The sequence below is a fragment of the Schistocerca americana genome, chromosome 1 (assembly GCF_021461395.2).
Source record: "Schistocerca americana isolate TAMUIC-IGC-003095 chromosome 1, iqSchAmer2.1, whole genome shotgun sequence".
In the NCBI taxonomy this organism is placed as follows: Eukaryota; Metazoa; Arthropoda; class Insecta; order Orthoptera; family Acrididae; genus Schistocerca; species Schistocerca americana.
In genome coordinates this window covers 1,033,730,839-1,033,752,682 of record NC_060119.1, presented here as the reverse complement: position 1 = coordinate 1,033,752,682, position 21,844 = coordinate 1,033,730,839, and positions in this window count along the sequence as shown.

Sequence of the window (21,844 nt, the reverse complement as noted above, 5' to 3'; positions counted from 1 at the left end):
GACACTAGAATAGAAGGGATAACCGATAGAGGTACTCAAGGAACCCTCCGCCCCACACCTTCAGGTGGCTTGTGGAGTATGGATGTAGATGTAGATGAAGATGTAGAGGTGACAAAAGTCATGGGATAGCGATATGTCCATATACTGATGGCGATAATATCGCGAAGACAAGGAACAAAAGGACAGTGCATTGACGGAGCCGTCATTTGCACTCAGGTGATTCATGTAAAAAGATTTCCGACGTAATTATGACCACACGACGAGAATTAACAGACTTTGAACGCGGAATGGTAGTTGGAGCTGGACGCATGAGACATTCCATTTCGGAAATCGTTACGGAATTCAGTATTCCCAGATCCACAATGTCAGGAGCGAGCCAAGAATACTAATTTTTAGGCTTTACCTCTCATCACCGACAACGCAGTGGACGACGGCCTTCACTTAACGACGGAGAGCAGCTGCGTTTGCGTAGACTTGTCAGTGCTAACTGACAACTGACACTGCGTGAAATAACCGGAGACATCAACGTGAGACGTACAACGAAACGTATCTCTTAGGACACTTTGGCGAAATTTGGCGTTAATGGGCTGAGACAGCAACTAACAGCACAACATCGCCTGCAGCGGCTCTCCTGTGCTCGTGACCATATCAGTTTGGACCCTAGATGATTGGAAGACCGTAGCCTGTTAGGTAAGTTCAGATTTCAGTTGGTAAGAGCTGATACTAGGGATCGAGTGTAGTGCAGACCCCACGAAACCGCGGATCCGAATTGTCAACAAGGCACTGTGCATACAAGCTCGTGGTGACCCCACAATGGTGTGGGCTGTGTTTATATGGAATGGACAGGGTTCTCTGCTCCAACTGAACCGATCACTGACTTGGAAATGGTTGTATTCGGATATTCGGAGACCATTTGCAGCCATTCATGGACTTCACGTTCCCGAACTACGATGGACTTTTAGTCGACAACCATGCTTCAATTCACCGGGCAACAATTGCTCACGATTGATATAAAAACATTCTGGACAATTCGAAGGAATGATTTGGCCATCTAGATAGCCCGACATGAAACACATCGAACATTTATGGGTCATAATCGAGAGGTCTGTTCCTGCACAAAATCCTGCACCGGCAAGCTTTCGAAATTGTGGACGGCTATAGAGGCAGCATGGCTCAATATTTCTGCAGGGCACTTCCAACGAGGTGTTGAGTCCATGCCACGCCGCGTCGTTCCATTGCATAAGTCAAAAGGTGGTCCGACACGATATTAGGAGGTATCCCATGACTTTCGTCATCTCAGTACACATCACACTAAGAGTTTAAATTTGAAAACACTCCCGAGTGAGGTGACGCAGCTATTAAGATAACAGCTTAGCATCCTAAAAGAAAGTGATTCAAATCTCCGTCGCCAGATTCTTCTTTAAGTTTTCTGTACTTCTCCAAAATAATTTCAGGTAAATACCTGGTGGTTCTTTAAATAGCTCACTTTCGATGCCTTTACCCACCTTCCTCCAACTGAGCAACTGTTCTGCCTGTAATGATCTTTACTCCAACGAGAAGATACCGTGTGAACTTCCTTTCCTGTTTGCTTACCCGATTCGCAAAAAGGTTTTCTGCACATTATTCTCCTTGTTTTAGGATGATGTTATTATGCGAAAGGAAACTTTTATACTTACCAAGTCACGTTGCTCCTGTAGGAGCACCACGAAAAAATTAGGGATAGCTTACTATACTTTCATTTGTTTATAATTGCAGTTAATTTACTACAAAGCCGTCATCATGTTATATCTAAATTATTGAGTAGAGTTGTTCCAAACGACGTGTAGAATGAGTTCTACCAGTTGGAAGCATTGCGATCCTTATTCAGGAAAGAGTAATTTCTTTTACTGCGTATTTTGTGTCGTTTCAAAACAAATTAATTTAGTGGCAGTTGCCACAAGGTATGTCTTTAATGTCTAGAAACTTCGAAATTAATTCGCTAACTGCGACGTCTTTGGCATCTTCGGCTGTCACTGCAGAAACCATAGTAACTATTTTCTTTCTCGAAAATGGTAATGAGTTAAAAAATTCTGAAATAAGCAAATGGAAGGTTAGTTAATATCTGTACATTACATGTAGAGAGATTTGGGTGAACACACAAACCGCCAAAAAGATGTAGCACGAGTAAAAAGACAAAAAGAAGTTTGTCGTTACAAACGTGTTTTACTATCAGTTGCTATAGAACATAAACTATGCTCTTTCTATGGCATGAGGAGTCTCCCCGAGAATCCACAGTAACGTGGCGTGACGCTAGATGGCAGTCCTTTCCAGGAGAACGAAGCGTGAAAGGCGACTACAGCGTGAATTGAGCAGCCATTCGGGATAGGTGTTACCCTACTTGAACTGCCCTCTTACGTGCGATAATGCCATGAGGAGCTTGTGGAAGCGGCAGGAAATGCTGCTCTACCGTACCAAATGGTTGTTCGGTGCGTAGATTCATTCAGGCATGGAAGAGTTGCAACGACCAATATGCACCGAGCTGTGCGGCCTGTCAGTGATGGTACAGACTGCGCTCGTACCCATATCGATCAATGCTTGAAGATCGACAGAAGATGGATACTGTACGAATTACGGCGCCATACTGATATTAAGAAAACAACAATCTACATGATTTTAAGCGACGACCTGGAGTCCACGCACGCTACGGTGGCCCATGTGCAGTAACCAATTTTCTTCCAAAGCGATGGGCGAGTTCATTCCTTTGTTCAGAAAGGGAGGCTGACAGTGTTTGCCACCCTTCGGCTGGTCGGCGATGACAGAATCGAGGTGCACCTCTTGTAGTCTTTCTCAAACGAGTTTACAGAAATTATTCGGTAAAAAATTTTCATTTTTGCTTTACTTACAGCTTTATATCTTAGGTTCATGATGATGTATCCATCATTTCGTTAATGGTCATAGTTATTGTGATATTCCTTTTGTACTAAGGATGTGCTTTTTCATAAGCTACTGACCTTACTTTTCCTCAGTTCCTCACTTAATAAACCACTGTTTCAGAATTCTATCGTAGTTGTGTCTGCACAGCATGTTAATGAGGTGAGATTGTGTAACCTTCAATGTGTTTTGGCAAAAGAAGCAAATTTTAATGGCAACTAGTGTAGGTTTTACTCAAAATTCATCACTCACGACGCTTCTCTGAAAGTTAAATGGTTAACAGGCCAAGAGAAAATAAATCGCTACATTTTCAGCGAAATTCTTTTTAGATACTAACAAAAGCAGTGGTGACAGATCTTTTTGAATGGTCACCGGACGAGTGTGGGCGTGGAATGGCTCCTCTTAATATTCCCAATAAATATGAGCTTCAATTTAGAATGTCACTTCCCCTCCAGCGCTCGACATTTCCCCTGCAGCGCCTTACCACAACCCCCACCACTACCACTCTCCCCACGTGTGCTGTACAGTTTGCGCATCTACCAGCCATGCTATTCTGTTCGGACTCTACACATGCATAAGGTTTCTGTCTCTTGCACCAAGTGAAGCGGTAAAGTGGACACACTCAGAAACTTTTCATGTGCATCTAGCATCTTACAGGGGAGAGGGAGACAATATACTTTCAAGAATCGTCGCCATCAACTAATTTTTGGCCAGCGCCTATGAGCCAGAACTGAAATGCCAGCCTGCAGATTGACATCACCAGATTCACCACGCAGACAGAAATTTCGTCACAATCCCTATCTGTTAACTTAATGGTTATCATAGCCTATGATATTAGAGGAGTGAGTTTGTGCCATTTTGTCCCACATGGACATACTGTTAACGAAATGTATTACCGTCGCCCGTCGCACTTTCCTGCAACCTATGACAGGCTATTCAGAAGAAATGTGCTAAATGTCTACATGATGCATTAATCCTTCAGGACAACGCAAGAGCCCATATGACAGCATGTGTGTGGAATCTGCTCATGCGATGGGGATGGGAACTACTGGAGTATCCACCATATTCGCTGGACTTGCGATTATGGCCTCATGCCAAAACTGAAAGAGCCACTGTGTGGAACACGCGTTCGAACATGTGAAGACACCGCTACAGCAGTGATGTGTCGGATATGACGATTCACTCACGGTGAGACCACAGGTATTCCACATTTTCCACAATGTTGGCACTGTGTGATGGATTCGTTGAGAGACTGTTTTGAGGGACTCTAAGATGTCACAGGTCTGTGCTCCTGCCCTGTAGTATTGTGTACTGTTGCAACCGACAGTAAAACACGTTTGAAATGACAACATTTGTTTTGTCTTTTTTCTCGTGCTATATCTTTATGGCGGTGTGTGTCTTAATCCATCTCCCTGCATGTAATGTTTACATATGAACTAACCTTCCACTGCCTACAGCTCATGGTCTTGCGGTAGCGTTCTCGCTTCCTACACACAAGGTCCTGGGTTCGAGTCCCGGCGGGGTCAGGGATTTTCCCTGCCTCGAGATGACTGGGTGTTGTGTTATCATCATCATTCATCCCCATTATGGTCGGAGGAAGCCAATGGCAAACCACTTCCGCTAGGACCTTGCCCAGTCAGCGGTGAGGGTCTCCCGCATCGTCCCCTCCGCTCCTAGGAGTATATGACTTCACTATCATCAACTTTCCATTTGCACATTTCAGAATTTTTTAATTCGTTACCATTTTCAAGAAAAAGACTAGTTGTCATGAGTTTTGCAGTGACCCTTGTATTAGGTATAGATCTACTACCAAACATTGACAAATGAAAATTTGTGCCAGATCGGAGTCCCACCCCGGATTTCATGTTTATTGAGAGCAGTCGACTTAGCCACTTCGTCTATCCACGCAGTCTCCGCGGACTGACTCATCATCTACATCCCTACATCCTAGTTCACTAAATTCATTATATAAAGATATACAAATTCATCACACAACGATGTAAACAGTGTGACAATGGGAGTTTGGATCGGTCTGGGGACCATGCACGGATAGCCGAAGTGGTTAAGGCGACTGCTCGCTGTAAGTGGGAAATCCGGTTTCGAGTCCTGGTCTTGCACAAATTTTCATATGACACTGTTCGGTAGTAGATCTACGCCTAAAATAGCAGATGGCAATGAATTCACAGTCAGCGAATTAATTACCAAGTATTTCGCACAGATGTGGGTCGTCAACAGTGGCTGTTGTTTCGAACATGCAAGTATGTTCAGAAACGTGAGTGTAATACAAAACATAAGAATTTAACGCAAAACAAAAAAAAACGGCAGTTTTTCTCAATCGCTATTTAAAGCACCACGAACTGTGTGAGTGTAATATAAAACATACGAATTTAAAATAGGAAAAAACAGCCAATTTTCTTTCAGTCATTAATTCAAAATGCACGATGAGCTGTTTTTGACTTGTTAAGATTATCGTCAGTTGGATAACAGGTCTTTAAAAAGTGAGGTGTTCATAAAAAGGTATGGTGCGTGATACAATTAATTAAAGCGAATTGCAAATTAGCAATAACAATGTACGCACAGCATTATTCATTGCTCAAATGCACGGCGTGAAGAGAGGACGACTTCATTCTTCAGCAGCACATTCCATTACATTATATCAGTGACAGGCTGAAATAGAAGATTTAAACATGTAAGTATGAGACATTCTTCTGAAAATGCATTTCATATGTCAGAAGTTGATATGGTATACCTTTAATTGAGATTTAAAGCAAACCTTTTCGTGGTTGCACTTACACTTTTTTAATTACAATTATTCCACAGAAATGAATCGTTTCCCATGTATAACTAGTAAACAAGAAATTAGTCAATAAAAACGCATTCTTCACTCTGTTAGCCACATTGGAAGTAATAGTTGACCATGCTTATTGCAAGCAGTCGGGCCACTTCGTCTATCCACGCAATCTCCGCGGACTGATCCACTGTCTACATCCCTATATTGTAGTTCACTAAATCCATCATATAAGTGAGTGCAAGTGAGGGCGCTTCGTTTTTTATCGTGATTCGTTTTTTTATCGTGATGTTTCAAGAGGACACATTGAACTATTTGATAGTATGTGCATGACCGACTTGAAATATTTCGCAGGGCAATGCTTTTCTCCTCAGCCGTCACTGTACTTATTTACTGTAACGTTTCCGATGACGGGCACGCAAGTGCAATAATATCGTGGCCGAGTAATAACTGATTACCAATAACAAGACGAACACAACAAACGTTTACTTTTGCCTCAGTCCTAAGACCTTATGCAGTGGCATGTGGAACATTTCTGCTCCATGTCGTCACCGGAAATTACCGCAATAGCAGTACACAGCATTTCTAACGAACTCATGCGTAAAAACTGCCGTTGTAGCACAAGAGGTGAACACAGCTTGCCAGCTGTAGAAGTTATTTCTTCACTTCCAGGACGTTTCGGTGAAACCATTCCGATTTCTCTGTAGCGGCATTGACCGTTTTCAATGGAGCGCGCAGCTCTAGGCCGCTTCGCAAGAAATTTAGCCACGTAAGACGTGTTGCTGCACGGCAACAAAGTGCCAAGATGCATAGGCCAACATCCCCTGACCTCACCAGCCAAAAATTACCAAACCTGTTAACAGACCGTACATCTAAATTACATCCTCTCAGCATCGTCTACAAGACTTATCCGATCCATCCTCACCTATGTCCAGTCCCTGCACACGGTGTTAATCTGCCAAGAAGTTCAATTCCACGCACACTCCGTTGTAGACTGAAATTTCGTTGAAAGGAGAAAATATAGAAATGTAGCAAACGAACCAGGCAAATGGGAATACGAACGTCTAAAATATAATATTGACAGGAAATGCAGAATGGCTAAGCACGAATGGCTAGAGGACAAATGTGAGGATTTAGAAGCATATTTCACTAAGGGATAGATAGATACCGCCTACAGGAAAATTAAAGAGGCTTTTGGAGTAAAGAGAAGCAGCTTTATGAATGTCAAGAGCTGAGATGGAAAACCAGTCCTAATCAAAGAAGGGAAAGATGAAAGGTGAGAGGTGGAAGGAGTATATGGAGGGTCTGTAAAAGGGATATGTACTTGCGGCCAATATTATGGAAATGGAAGAGGACAGACGTAGATGAAGATGAGAAGCGAGATATGCTGCTGCGTGAGGAGTTTGACAGAATACTGAAAGACCTAAGTCGAAACAAGGCCCAGGGAGTAGAAGATATTCTGTCAGAAATACTGACAGCCTTGAGAGAGCCAGCCATGGCAAAGCTCTTCCATCTATTCTGCAAGATGTATAAGACAGGCGAAATAGCCACAAACTTGAAGAAGAATGTAACAACTCAAATTCCAAAGAAAGCAGTTGCTGACAGGTGCGAAAGTTGCCGAACTATCAGCTTAATATGTCACGGTTGAAAAATACTAACATGGATTATCTACAGAAGAATGGAAGCTGACCTATGCGAAGATCGGTTTGGATTCCAGAGACATGTAGGAACAAGCGAGGAAGTACTGAGCTTACGATTTATCTTAGAAGATAGATTAAGAAAAGGCAAATCTACTTTAATAGCATTTATGGACATAGAGAAAGCTTTTGACAAAGTTGACTAGAATACTCTCTTTGAAATTCTGAAGATAGCACGGGTAAAATATAGTAAGCGAAAGGATATTTACAATTTGTGCAGAAACCAGACGACAGTCATAAAAGTGAGGAACGTGAAAAGGAAGCAGTGGCTGGAAACGTTCAAGTGGTTCAAATAGCGGTCGCGCGGTTCCAGACTGAAGCGCCTAGAACCGCTCAGCCCCTCCGGCCGGCGGCTGGGAAGGGAGTGATACGAGATTGTAGCCTGTCCCCGATGTTATTCAATCTGTACGTTGAGGAAGCAGTGAAGGAAACCAAAGAAAAATTGGGAGTAGGATTTAAAGTTCAGGGAGAAGAAATAAAAACTTTTAGGTCTACTGATGACATTTTGATTTTTTCAGCGACAGCAGGCCGGCCGAAGTGGCCGTGCGGTTAAAGGCGCTGCAGTCTGGAACCGCAAGACCGCTACGGTCGCAGGTTCGAATCCTGCCTCGGGCATGGATGTTTGTGATGTCCTTAGGTTAGTTAGGTTTAACTAGTTCTAAGTTCTAGGGGACTAATGACCTCAGCAGTTGAGTCCCATAGTGCTCAGAGCCATTTGAACCATTTTTTTCAGCGACAGCAAAGAAATTGGAAGAGCAGTCGAATAAAATGGACAGTGTCTTGAAATTAGAACATAAGTTAAACATCAAGAAAAGCAAAACAAGTTTAATGGAATGATGTAGAATTAAATCAGATGATGCTGAGGGAAGTAGATTAGGAAATGAGACACTTAAAGTAGTGGATGAATCTTGCTATTTGGGCAGCAAAATAACTGATGATGGCCGAAGTAGAGAGGATATATAATGTAGACTGGCGATGGCAAGGAAAGCGTTTCTGAAGAAAAGAAATTTGTTAACATCGAACACAGACTTAAGTGTTAGGAAGTTTTTTCTGAAGATATTATTCTGGAATGTAGTTATGTATGGTTGTGAAACATAGACGACAACTAGTTTAGAAGAGAACAGAATCTTTTGAAATGTGGTGTTACAGAAGAATGCTGAAGATTAGATGGGTAGATCATGTAACTAATGAAGAGATACTGAACAGAATTGTGGAGACAAGAAATTTGTGGCACAACCTGACTAAAAGAAGGAGTTGGTTGACAGGACACATTCTGAGACACCAAGGAATAAACAGTTTAGTATTGGAGGGAAGTCGCGGTAAAAATCGTAGGGGTAGACGAAGAGATGAATACAGTAAGCAGATTCAAAATGATGGGGGTTGCAGTAGTTATTTGGAACTGAAGAGGCTTGCACAAGTTACAGTAGCAAGGAGAGTTGCATCAAAACAGTCTAAGGACTGAAGACCGCACCAAACGAACAACGATTAATATATACATAAAAGCACATGTGCAGTACGACGCGTGGTTTAGTGTGAACATGTCTCACAGCCGAAATACCACAAGAGGAGAAATAGTTTGGTTGCATTCCCGGAACTTCATGGCTCGATACATAACAAATGTATACAAATAAGTGTACAGCCTTCCATGGTGTCATTACATGCTCAGTGTCTGTTTAACCGAGTCGAGCATGGAAAGGCTGTGTTACATGTGGTGAAATAAATCAATAAGTCGCCCATGTGCCTCAGGTCTGGTAGCAACAGAAGTAATATCAGTGCCAATACGTGTAACAAGGAATAAGAAAATAGGATTGCGGTTAGGATACTATGAACAGTATAGTGCACATATTATCGTAGCCAAAATACATACGATCCCAACACTCGCCACTGCGGAAAAACGTGATATTTTCCCGACAAGAGCTGCTAACAAATATTCTTTACTGAGCAGCCAGATTCAGTCCAAGAACCACCATCAAGTTCATAAAACATTTACATCATACTAGGTGATGTAAAATGAATGGCATAAAATCATAAAATCCATGAATCCGTCATTGTTGTCAGATAGTAATATAAATTACATCGTCAGTTATAAAAATGGCAGTGGTCTGTGGCAGATCTGTCGATAGAGTACAATGCTGGTGCAGTCACAAATGTTTCGGATCACACCGTTCAGAGACCATTGTTCAATATGGAGCTCCACTTAACACGATCCCTCCGTGTTCCTGTGTTGATCCAGCGACATCGTCAGCTACGTTTGCAGTGGACACAGAATCACTGAGTTTTCACCGCGGATCAATAGAAAAGTGGCGCCTGTCGAATGAGTCGCATGTTTGGTTACACCATGTCAATGGTTGAGTCCTTACACGCAGTCATCCATGGGAATGGCTGCTTGCAACGTGCAGCGCACCACAGATGCAGGCCGTTGAGGGCAGAATTATGCTATGGGTACATTGAGTTGGGCTTCTATGAAACCTATGATAGTACTCGGAGACATCATAACAGCAGTCACTATGTGAACATCATTGTGAACCACCTGCATACCTTCAAGGTTGAACTCTTCTCTGATAACGATGACATCTTACAGCAAGATAACCCTCCGCGACACAAAGCAAGAATCGTGCTGCAATGGTTTGACGAGCATGATAGTCAACTCACATTGATGTCCTAGCCAGCAAATGCCCCTGATCTGTACCCACTGGAACACATATGGGGCGCCAGCTGCATGACCACAAACCACCATCCCGTAATTTGCGGGAATTTAATGACCTGTGAGACTAGACATCTGGTGCCTCTTACTTCTGGAGTCTCGTCGAGCACTTGTAGAATCCATGCCAAGCAGAATCACTCCCGTACTGTGTTTGAGAAGTGGACCAACAAGCTATTAAACAGGCGGTTGTAACGTTTTGGCTCATCGGTGTAACAGGCAACTGACTCATCATCGTCCAGCCCAAATCGCTAAGGATACAAACTTGAAATTTGGAGAGGGTGTTGATTTTAAAAGGAATTTTCGAAATTCCACCCTAAGACGATGAAATAAAGGTGAAAGGTTTTATCGAAAAATGTCGCTATTAAAGCAATTTTGAAGCTAGACGTACGGAAATTGGTATTTGGTTTCTCTGCCAGAAGTAAAGACATATGTGTTTTAACAATTTTGAAAATTTAACCCCTGTGGGATGAAACAGTGGGTGGAAGTTTGTTTGGAATTAAGTCGTTATTAAAGGACTACTAGAGCATTTTTAAAGCTACAGCCTTGAAAATGGTATTTGAGTCATTGATTACAAATTGTGTTTTTGCAAAGTCAATCCCTAAATGGAAGCAATAGAGGATGAAATGTTTAAAGAAATATTTCATTACGAAAGCGTTTTTAAAGGTAATACTTTGTAAATTTGGATTTGACTTCTCGATCAAGAATGAAACAATAAGTGTTTCACTTTTTTCGGAAATTCAACCCCTAAGGGGGTGAAATAGGGTCTGACTGATTCACTGACTCAGCATCACACAGCTCAAAATGCTAAGAATAGAAACTTGAAATTTGGCGAGGGTGTTTTATCTTATACTCTAAGCACTATTTAGTAAGGTATTTGGCCCCAAACGGGGTGAAGTAGAGGATGAAAGGTTTTTTGAAAATATGGCGCTATTAAGATTATTTTGAAGCAAGAACTAAGGGCATTGCTATTTTGTTTCTTGGTCATAAATAAAAAAATACGTGCTTCAGCATTTTTGAAAATTCAAGCACTAAGGTCGTGAAGAGTGGGTGGAAGTTTTTGAGAAAATATAATAATTATTAATAATTAAAATATATCATTTTTAAGCTAAATCAATAAAAATTGGTATTTGACTTCTTAGTTAAAAATTTAAAAAAAAACATGATTCATTGTTTTGGGAAGTTCAACCCCCGAGGTAGGTGAAATAGGGGATGACAATTTGTATGAGAATATTTCATTATGATAGCATTTTAAAGCTAAATATAAAAATTTGTGTTTGGATTCTCTATAAAAAAAATGTGTCCGTGTCTTTGGAAATTAAACCCCCAAGAGAGTGAATAGGGGATGAAAATTTTTAAGAAAATATTTCGTTATATTAAAAAAAATTTTAATGCTAAATCTATGAAAATTGGTATTTCACTTCTCGGTTAGATATAAAGAGTTTCTATGTAAATATCGCCACAAAAAGGCAAAAGGCATGATTAACAAAGACCTTGGTCTCCAGCTATCGGAATCGCTTTTTGGTCAAGAGTACATTCGAAAAGGACCTCGCTTCTATGGCCTTAATTAGCTTGAAAAGTTTAGAAGGCGTTGCAGTTTGTGAACAGCATAAAAATTCGAGTAAAGAAAAACAAAAACAAAAAATTGTGGAGACCATACACTCTACGTGAGCGAAGCAGCGGGCTCTAAGCTAGTATTATATGAAACGTGATCATTAACGTTACGGGGTCATTCTTCCTACTGCAATACTGACGAATTCGTGGATTGTATTATTTGACGCAATTGAGCGTCAGAATGAAAAACGTCATGAGTTTTTTGTAGCTTCCAAGACAAAGTTGTAACAGCCAATAGATTTATTGAAGAGGAGCCTAGTAAAAGTAAAGGAAAGTAACTTGAAGGTCCAGTGTGAACTGGTATCAGTACATTCAACAAGTAACTGCAAATGCAGTAAATACACTTGCTTTTGATGTTCCGTCAAAACATCCGTTCATTATCTCCGGCAACGCTTCGCACTAACTGTTCTGAACACCAATACACTAAGACAATGAAGTGCAGACTCATATTGGATCCTTTACTTTGAAAGGGGTGTAAGTCCATTTGTAGTCTATAATTGTGCCGACGCTAACATGATTTACCGCGAACGCCAAATGAGATTGAGCGGCCGGTCGCTCAGACTTAATTGGCTCCCAATAATGCTACTAGCAAAACAATAAAGTATAGGCTAATGTATTTTACATCTCAGCCAGGTGTAACGAACAGTGGTGAATACAATTATTTTCCGTGACCCCTCAATGTGAGAGTTTTCTCAACAAATGACACATCGCACAATTTGTGATTATTTTAGTAAAAGTCAATGTATTAAAACAGTAGACTCGGGCGTTTGAATAGGACCGCCGCCTCACCACGAGAAACGCAAGAAGCAGCGCTGTGCTGTAACGGTATCTCGCGCAAAGATGTGTAGCAGAGTTAGGCTATTGTGCATAGTGCCTGCCCACGCAGTAACGCCTAGGCCATACCGACTACGTTGAGGAACATTCTGTGGTCTGTAATGTGTTCCCTCTCTCTCCACGCTACATGGTGTCCAATGTAAGTCCTACAGTGAAGCAGGATTTGAAAAAATGTTCAAATGTGTTTGTAATCTTATGGGACTTAACTGCTAAAGTCATCAGTCCCTAAGCTTACACACCACTTAACCTAAATTATCCTAAGGACAAACACACACACCCATGCCCAAGGGAGGACTCGAACGTCCGCCGGGACCAACCGTACAGTCCATGACTGAAGCGCTCTACACCGCTCCGCTAATCCCGCGTGGCCTAGTATTCGTCGGAGAACATCACTCTGGATTACTGTTACTAACCCCAACTAACACGCTCCCTACACCAACGAATTCTTTCTCAACGATGGCGTGGTTGAAGGGGGGTGCATTTAACAGGCTTCCGAGCATACAAACCAGCCCGATTTAATCGCCGCGAAATAGTTCTGGCAGCGACACGTGTACCGGTACGGTTGCAAGGTCGGCAGTGATCTGCCAAGGTGTGAGATGTCTGTTCCTTTTTGCCACTAAAGCTACGTATCGATCCTCTTGTGGTGTGGTGGTTTGTCTACGACCACCGGCATTCTTTTGCATAGCATTTCCACCTTCAACAGCCTTTCTTAATCGCGAGACGACACTTCCGGACACATCCGTTTCTGTGGCCGCAGTTGTGACACTTTTACCGCCTTTGAGTCGTTCAGCTGCTCGTAAATGATCTTATTCACTCAAATGATGTCTTGCTGACATTTTTCCATGCCCTTCGTGCACCAGCTTTGCTGCAATTAACACGTCCCGCCCTCTGCATTTCCTTTTACTATCATTTCTCAAGTGTTCCGTAGCAATCTTCGGTTGTTACCGTAGCGAATCTCAGTTGTTCCTTCGTAAGTGTCAGCTATTCCATAGTAACTGTCAAGCATTGTGGTTAAACTGGATTGTGTTTGAACTTTACATTATTTGCGGAAATAGTGAGTTTCTAATTGCCGAACCAAGGAATTTGGAGCAAATAATTGGTATGTATGTGACAACATGCTGTAATATGTTCCAAAACGCTGCATAATAAAAACGGGCTTTTCCGGAGCTCTTACCTCGGGTTCTATTGGTGAGAAAAAGGGAGGGACAAGTGTTTCGAATATCCCTTGGGCTAGGGACCTTTTGTATGCCAACGGAAAATTCGTGTCGTTATCCTGCAGTACAGGGCCAAAGTATGAATATTACAAGCTGACTGCAGAACGATTCTATAGCCCACAACATACATTGTGCATAATGACCACGAAGAGAAGATACGAGAAATTAGGGCGCATACGGAGGCATATAGACGTTTTTCCCTCGCTCTAATTGCGAGTGGTAGAAAATGAGACACTTAAAGTAGTAAAGAAGTTTTGCTATTTGGGGAGCAAAATAACTGATGATGGTCGAAGTAGAGAGGATATAAAATGTAGACTGGCAATGGCAAAATGGCTCTGAGCACTATGGGACTTAACATCTATGGTCATCAGTCCCCTAGAACTTAGAACTACTTAAACCTAACTAACCTCAGGACATCACACAACACCCAGTCATCACGAGGCAGAGAAAATCCCTGACCCCGCTGGGAATCGAACCCGGGAACCCGGGCGCGCGAAGTGAGAACGCTACCGCACGACCACGAGCTGCGGACGGCAATGGCAAGGAAAGCGTTTCTGAAGAAGAGGAATTAGTTAACGTCGAGTATAGATTTAAGTGTCAGGAAGTCGTTTCTGAAAGTATTTGTATGGAGTGTAGCCATGTATGGAAGTGAAACATGGACGATAAATAGTTTGGACAAGAAGAGAACAGAAGCTTTCGAAATGTGGTGCTACAGAAGAATGCTGAAGATTAGATGGGTAGATCACATAACTAATGAGGAGGTATTGAATAGAATTGGGGAGTTTGTGGCATAACTTGACTAGAAGAAGCGACCGGTTGGTAGGACATGTTCTGAGACATTAAGGGATCACCAATTTAGTATTGGAGGGCAGTGTGGAGGGTAAAAACCGTAGAGGGAGACCAAGAGATGAATACGCATAACAGATTTCAGAAGGATGTAGGCTGCAGTAGATACTGGGAGATGAAGAAGCTTGCACAGGGTAGAGTAGCATCGAGAGCTGCATCAACCCAGTCTACATAGATGTAGACGTGGAGAAACCTTTTTTTTGCGTAATGCAGTTGTACCTTTGACGCGACAGTGTGGCACAATCAGGTAACTGCCACTTGTCCCCCAGTGGAGACTGCATGCTGCGGAGATCCGTGCAACCTCTTGATTAGCGCCGCCAGTTAGGGGCGAGGCGCGAACACGCCGCGTTTGTCGATTCATTTTGAGGCGAGCAACAGCGCCCGGCCGGCTGCTCTGCTGCCATTCCGCGCGTTACCTCGTAAACACGTTAGCTGCAGACCGCAATGTAAACACTCGCGTCTGCTTACCGCCGGCCGCCTGGATGTTGAGAGTGCTCCCAGTGGCAGTAAAACTCTCTCCAACACTTTCAGATCCAGCCCCTTGATTATGATTCAGCCGCGTATCAGCGAAGATCGTTTCAACACTGCTTACGATTATAGGGCTTTCATAGAAAGAGTGAGTGCAAAGACGAAAAGCACTCAAACTATAATCAAGATGACAAACTGACGTGAACTGTTGAATTAGTTTTATAGATTCTTGCAATTAATATGCAAGGTGGATAGTTCATTCGGAATATAGTGAATGTGATAATACTCTGTTCTGCACTCAGGCTCGTTATTTTGTGCAAACATGTTGATTTATAAGTACCTCCTAAGTACGAGTATGAATATGAAAATTTGTGAACAGTTGAGTAGCAACATAACCAATTTTATTCAGAGTTCTTGTGTGTAACCTAGGTTAATACTAACAAAAATATCTTTTAAAGCGTTTTTGTCGTTAGCAGTAACCTCGCCCCTCCGCCCCCCCCCCCCCCCTCCGCTCTCGGATTAGGCAACTCATTTCTATATTTGGACCACTACGTACTTAATCTCCCAGTGTGTTCGTAATTCTTTTAAGTAAATCCACTGATACATACAGCGTATTTCACAATTCATGGTACATATTTCTAGAGGTTGCAGAGGGGACTTCGTAGAGCAAGTTTTACATAGGAGCCCAGGTTCGAAACGTCATCCAACGACGCTACGAGAAAGACAGGCCGCGTCGCGTACGTCACGAAGGTATTCCTGCGCTCACTCGCTCGTTCAAATCAGCAAACAAACTACCTTTCTACACCTGTTAATTCGTAACTAGGCGTGTCCGTACAAACGACATCGGGGAAGATCAGTTTGGATTCCGTAGAAATGTTGGGTAGACTTAGAGAAAGCTTTTGACAATGTTGACTGCAATACTCTCTTTCAAATTCTGAAGGTGGCAGGGGTAAAACACAGGGAGTGAAAGGCAATTTACAATTTGCACAGAAACCAGATGGCGGTTATAAGAGTCGGGGGGCACGAAACGGAAGCAGTGGTTGGGACGGGATTGAGACAGGGTTGTAGCCTATCCCTGATGTTATTAAATCTGTATATTGAGCAAGCAGTAAAGGAAACAAAAGAAAAATCAGAGTTGGAATTAAAATCCATGGAGAAGAAATACAAACTTTGAGGTTCGCCGATTATATTGTAATTCTGTCAGAGACCGCAAAGTACCTGGAAGAGCAGCTGAACGGAATGGACAGTGTCTTGAAAGGAGGATATAAGATGAACATCAACAAAAGAAAAACGAGAATAATGGAATGTAGTCGAATTAAATCGGGTGATGCTGCAGGAATTAGATTAGGAAAAGAGACGCTTAAAGTAGTAGATGAGTTTTGCTATTTGGGGAACAAACTAACTGATGATGGGCGAAGTAGAGAGGATACAAAATGTAGACTGGCAATGGCAAGGAAAGCGTTTCTGAAGAAGAGAAATTTGTTAACAAGGAGTATAGATTTAAGTGTCAGGAAGTCGTTTCTGAAAGTATTTGTATGGAGTGTAGTCATGTATGGAAGTGAAACGTGGACGATAAATAGTTTGGACAAAAAGAGAATAGAAGCTCTCGAAATGTGGCGCTACAGAAGAATACTGAAGATTAGATGGGTAGATCACATAACTAATGAGGAGGTATTGAATAGAATTGGAGAGAAGAGAAATTTGTGGCACAACTTGACTAGCAGAAGGGATCGGTTGGTAGGGCATATTCTGAGGCATCAAGGGATCACCAATTTAGTACTGGAGGACAGCGTGGAGGGTAAAAATCGTAGAGGGAGACTAAGAGATGAATACACTAAACAGATTCAGAAGAATGTAGGTTGCAGTAGGTACTGGGAGATGAAGAACCTTGCACAGGATAGGGTAGGATGGAGATCTGCATCAATCCAGTCTATGGACTGAAGGCCACAACAACAACAAACACTGTAGTTACACTTGCTTATGGCGGTAGAATGACTTCGGTTCCGATAAAAATCTTATGGCTGTTATCGAACTGTATAGTATCACGCAAAAGGTAGTTCTTTTAGAATCTGACAAACTTCAAGTATACGTAACTATCTTATAGCAATGTAATCAATCAGTTTGCTGTTGGGGACACGAAGTAAGCTTGATTTGTCTGTGCGTAGTAGATAATTCATAAGTTTAACACGTGTATTAGGTTCTCAGTCGAAGCCCCAAAGGTATTAATAATTGTAATAATAAAAAGAAGAAGACTAAGAAGAAGTTGTAGCCCATATAAGACTACGAGACTCTACTCGCAGTACATTACGCAAGACCATACTGTTGTAAACTACAACTGCCGTAAAGGCAGCGGTATAAGATACTGTGCTCAACGACCTGTCGTAAAAGTATGACAGGCATGACTCAGTTGCAGAAGTACTGCACCACGAACTCGCACAGAAACACTACTTCCCACCAGATGAATAACAGCAGTGTTTCAGTAATGAAACTGGAGGCCGCAGTCGTGTTGTTTAGACTGAGACCGAATGATGCTAACAAATCGCACCACGTCAACGAACCGGGGCTTACGTAAGGCACGTGGATAAATCAAGACGCTAGGCATTCTCTATTAACATCCCAATCCCAGCCGCTTACTTAAAACCTCGACAGTAAATTAAACAAGAATGCTGGAGTGGCAGAACCACACACATGACTATGTATAGAACCTATTTCATGAGAAGCCGCAAGATGGCGCTGTGATAAGACACCACACTCGTATTCAAGCGTATGGCTGTTCGAAATTCCGCCCGGCCAACGAGATTTAGTTTTTCCGTGATTTCCCTAAATCGCTGAAGGCGTGGTTCGTTTTAAGGGCAAGTCCGATTTCATTCCTCTTTCTTCCCTTATCCGAGTCAGTCCTCTGCCTCTAATGACTTAGTCATGGGCGGGACGTTAAACGGTTTTCTTCCTTCCTTCTGGGATAACAATTACAATCTAATCTCCGTAAGTAATCGACACTTCTTTCAGTTATGACTGCAGCAGGTAAGTAGTGTGCGATCTTAGATTACAATCCAATGTGCCGCAATACATCACATACTTCGTCACACACCCTTGCAGTCCATATATGGTATCATTTACGTCAAATGTGCATCTTATTTTAAGTGCACAGAATAGAAATTAATTTTTCACTTCTTTTCGCGCAAGGGTAATAGACCGCTCCACTCGAATTATCAACACAACTATTGCTTCTAAGGGTACGCTACGACTTCTGCATCGCTGGCAACGAGTTTTTCGCAATGCTGTGGTCAACTTGCTGAAGGACTATGAAACTTTGAAACAATTATCTATTTTGGTTGTAAAATAGTTGCCACAGTTAAAGTTTCTACTCTTGTATTTGAGTCAGTCATGCTGGGATACAAAGGCATGGTTCATTGTGTCATCGCCGGCCGCTGTGACCGAGCGGTTCTAGGCGCTACAGTCTGGAACCGCCCGACCGCTACGGTCGCAGGTTCGAATCCTGCCTCGGGCATGGATGTGTGTGATGTCCTTAAGTTAGCTAGGTTTAAGTAGTTCTAAGTTCTAGGGGACTGATGACCTCAGATGTTAAGTCCCATAGTGCTCAGAGCCATTTGAACCATTTTTGAACCATTGTGTCATCGGTCGGTATGAAAAGAGGTTCCTTTGTCTCAGTCTCTGCTGGGTGATTAGAAAGAAGGTATTTAACTTTAATTAAAGAAAAACTTTACGATTCACTGTGGATTACAATAACTTCTTTACAGTCACTGATACTTCGGCTTCTTGCATATATTCTTCCTGTCATTCTTTCTGTTTGATTAGGTAGTCAAAAGTTGCTGCTTAAGTTTAATGAAAGATTTTGTATTTGTGTTCGTAGTTATTTTGATCCATCGATATTTTACTGCATCTTCCCATGGCAGACGAACGAAATAATCTAACATTCTTGAAATATTGACTACAGCAGAAACAGATAGTAATTTTCTTTTCTGCAATCTTTATGTCCCTTTCATCTGTTGCATGTTATATGGACGTGCACTGTCTTAGTTACATAATTAAAAACATCCAAGGTAAATTGCAACTGTTCATATATTTTCTGTACTTACTTTTCAGTAAGAGAGCCATACCAGGCACACAGTTTGCTATTGCACTTCTTCGCAGGATAGACTGATTCTGATAAACAGCGTTTCCAAACGTTTCTCTTAAAACCGTAAAATGTCACAATTTATTACTTACTCTTTTAACTGGTCTACTATCTCTAATTGTTTCTGTCCATGTAGTAGCAGCAGTGGTGAGGCTCTTTATACTTTGGGATACAATAACACGAATCCAAACAAATTGTTATTAGTTTAAATATAGCCTCTGTAGTAATTTACGAATAGTAACGACACGTTTGAATTCTACAGACATGCTCAAGGTGGGATATGTGCGCCCCCTCCCCCTTCCTCAACACCCCTCTCCACCCCTCACCATCAACCCTCCAATTTCTAAGTTTCTGAGGCAGACACACGACCTTGAACTCATGAAGGCAACACGGCATAATGATATATTCACCTGGTCTGACTCCGCCTATGTAACTACAATGCTGATCGTTAAAACTGCAACACCAGGAAGGCTCCGTGTAAGAGGCGTCAAATTGGCATGAAATGTACTACATGTTTGGACGTACAAAAGATTAGCATTCCAGCGCAACGAAACAAAGTAGGCGGGAGCAATGCCGTCTACATTTGTATACAAGGTGAATCCTTAATGATGTTACAAGTTTTTGGGAATAATGTGGAAAGGTAAAGGTATCGATTTGAGGTAAGGCATCTGGACCAGAGGTTCAAAAAGTCGTTCTGATATCTCTGACAGTGGAATACATGTACCGGTACTGTTCTTACTAAGATTGTACGGCAGGTAACTTCCAGAGGTGGTGAAACACATCTCCTCTCTTTAAAAAAAATAAAAAATAAAATAAATAAAGAGAGAGAGAGAGAGAGAAGTCCAGTAAACAGGGGCTCTAAACTGCATACCTTAAGAGGCACGAGCACATGTTGGTCTTCCAGCAGTGGCAGTATGGACCAAGATAAGAAAAAAGACTCGTAAACATACCTTAAGAGCCACGAGCATTTGTTCAACTTTGCTACCGTGAAACACATCTCTTGCACTGAGCAAGAGCTCATAGGTCTTAAGGTATGCATTTTAGAACCGATGTTTGCTAGATATTTCTTTCTTGTTTTGGTCCATACTACCACCTCAGAAAGTTACCTTCCGTTCAACCTTAGCAACAACGGTACCGGTACATGTATTCCATTGTCAGAGGTATTAGAACGATTTTCGCGTATAACTTTCGACTCGATAGTTTCCGGACCAGGGACCCTTACTTTAAATCGATAGTTGTACCCTTCTCCACCATCCCTAGAAGATCGTAACATCATCACAGAATCACCCTGTAATCGGAAACAAATCCGGTTTTACATTGAGAAATAGAATGGCCGCTCAACGGCGAGGTTATCAGCACCCTCGGAATTCGAAGGTAGCAAGATCGTGCTCTACTGAGACTGCGGTTTATCGCTCGCGATATTGCGGATCGAATTGTTCTTGATCTCACGACATAAGCCGAATGTTAAATTGATGGGTTTAGGAGGATCTCAATGGCTCCGAGCATTTATTGGCTGAGACGTATTACTCTCTCCTCCATGCAGGATCGTACAACAACGTCATGCTTGTTTCCAGCTAGTATACACACGGGCAGTATGACAGTGCGTGTTGCATCTTTTTTGTGTTGGAGTGTATATGACGAAATAAGCCTAGTGGTTGCGCCCTGTCATCGATGTGTCAGTGACGTTTTCGGCAAGATGACGCAATACAGGAGATGGTCTACTGTTTTCCTCATCAGCACGTCCTCCATATCTCTGGCCCATTGAAAACATCTGTTTATGGTTTGCCATCATTTGCGAGCCACAATTATTGGCGAACTTTGAAATATAACTGAAGCAGCTTGGATTGACGTACCTGTATCTGTCATCTATACACGGCTGGATCCAGTGCCCAGCCGTGTTAGAGCCACAGTTGCTGCCAGGGATGGAAGCTCTGTTTCTAATTGACCTCCTGTATACCCGCAAATCACCTACAGATTTAATCGTATTTTCTTCCTTCTATAATTAACACGGACAATAAGTAAAGTATCGTTATTTGCCATTCTTCCTGCTACCTCAGCTTTAATGGCCAGCTGTGTAAAATTCCGTTGGCAATTAAATGTTGTCCGAGAAATACAGTAAACGACAGACAATACGTCGTAGCGGACCCGTCTTATACCTCAATAAGACCGCTTGTGACTTGTGGCATAAAGGCGGCGGGCTGACGCAACCGTAGCGCAGAGTCGAGGGTGTCCCACGTGGCTCAGACACGCCTCCTGTCAGTAACTCCGGCTCGCCCTTATCTCGCTATTCAGCGAGAAAATTCGCTTAAGAGTCTCACTCTTATCATATCTCAGTGGGACGACGGCACTCAGGTACGTCTACTCACTGAAGAAATGAGAATTATGTAACAGAGTCTGTGACAACCTTACCAAGTGTAAATTCCAGAAGACGTGAAAATGAAATCAAAGTCATGTTCTCTCTTCACCAACAAATATTGCGTCTGCCAGATTTTGTGCATCTGCCATTGGAAGATATTCCTTCTTTTTCTCTGCCTCCTACTTCTTCTTCGTCTTTCAAATTAGGTAACGTATTGCTCAAGGCCGCTGGAGTAGACAACATTCCGTCAGAACTACTGATAGCTTCGGGAGGGCCACCTT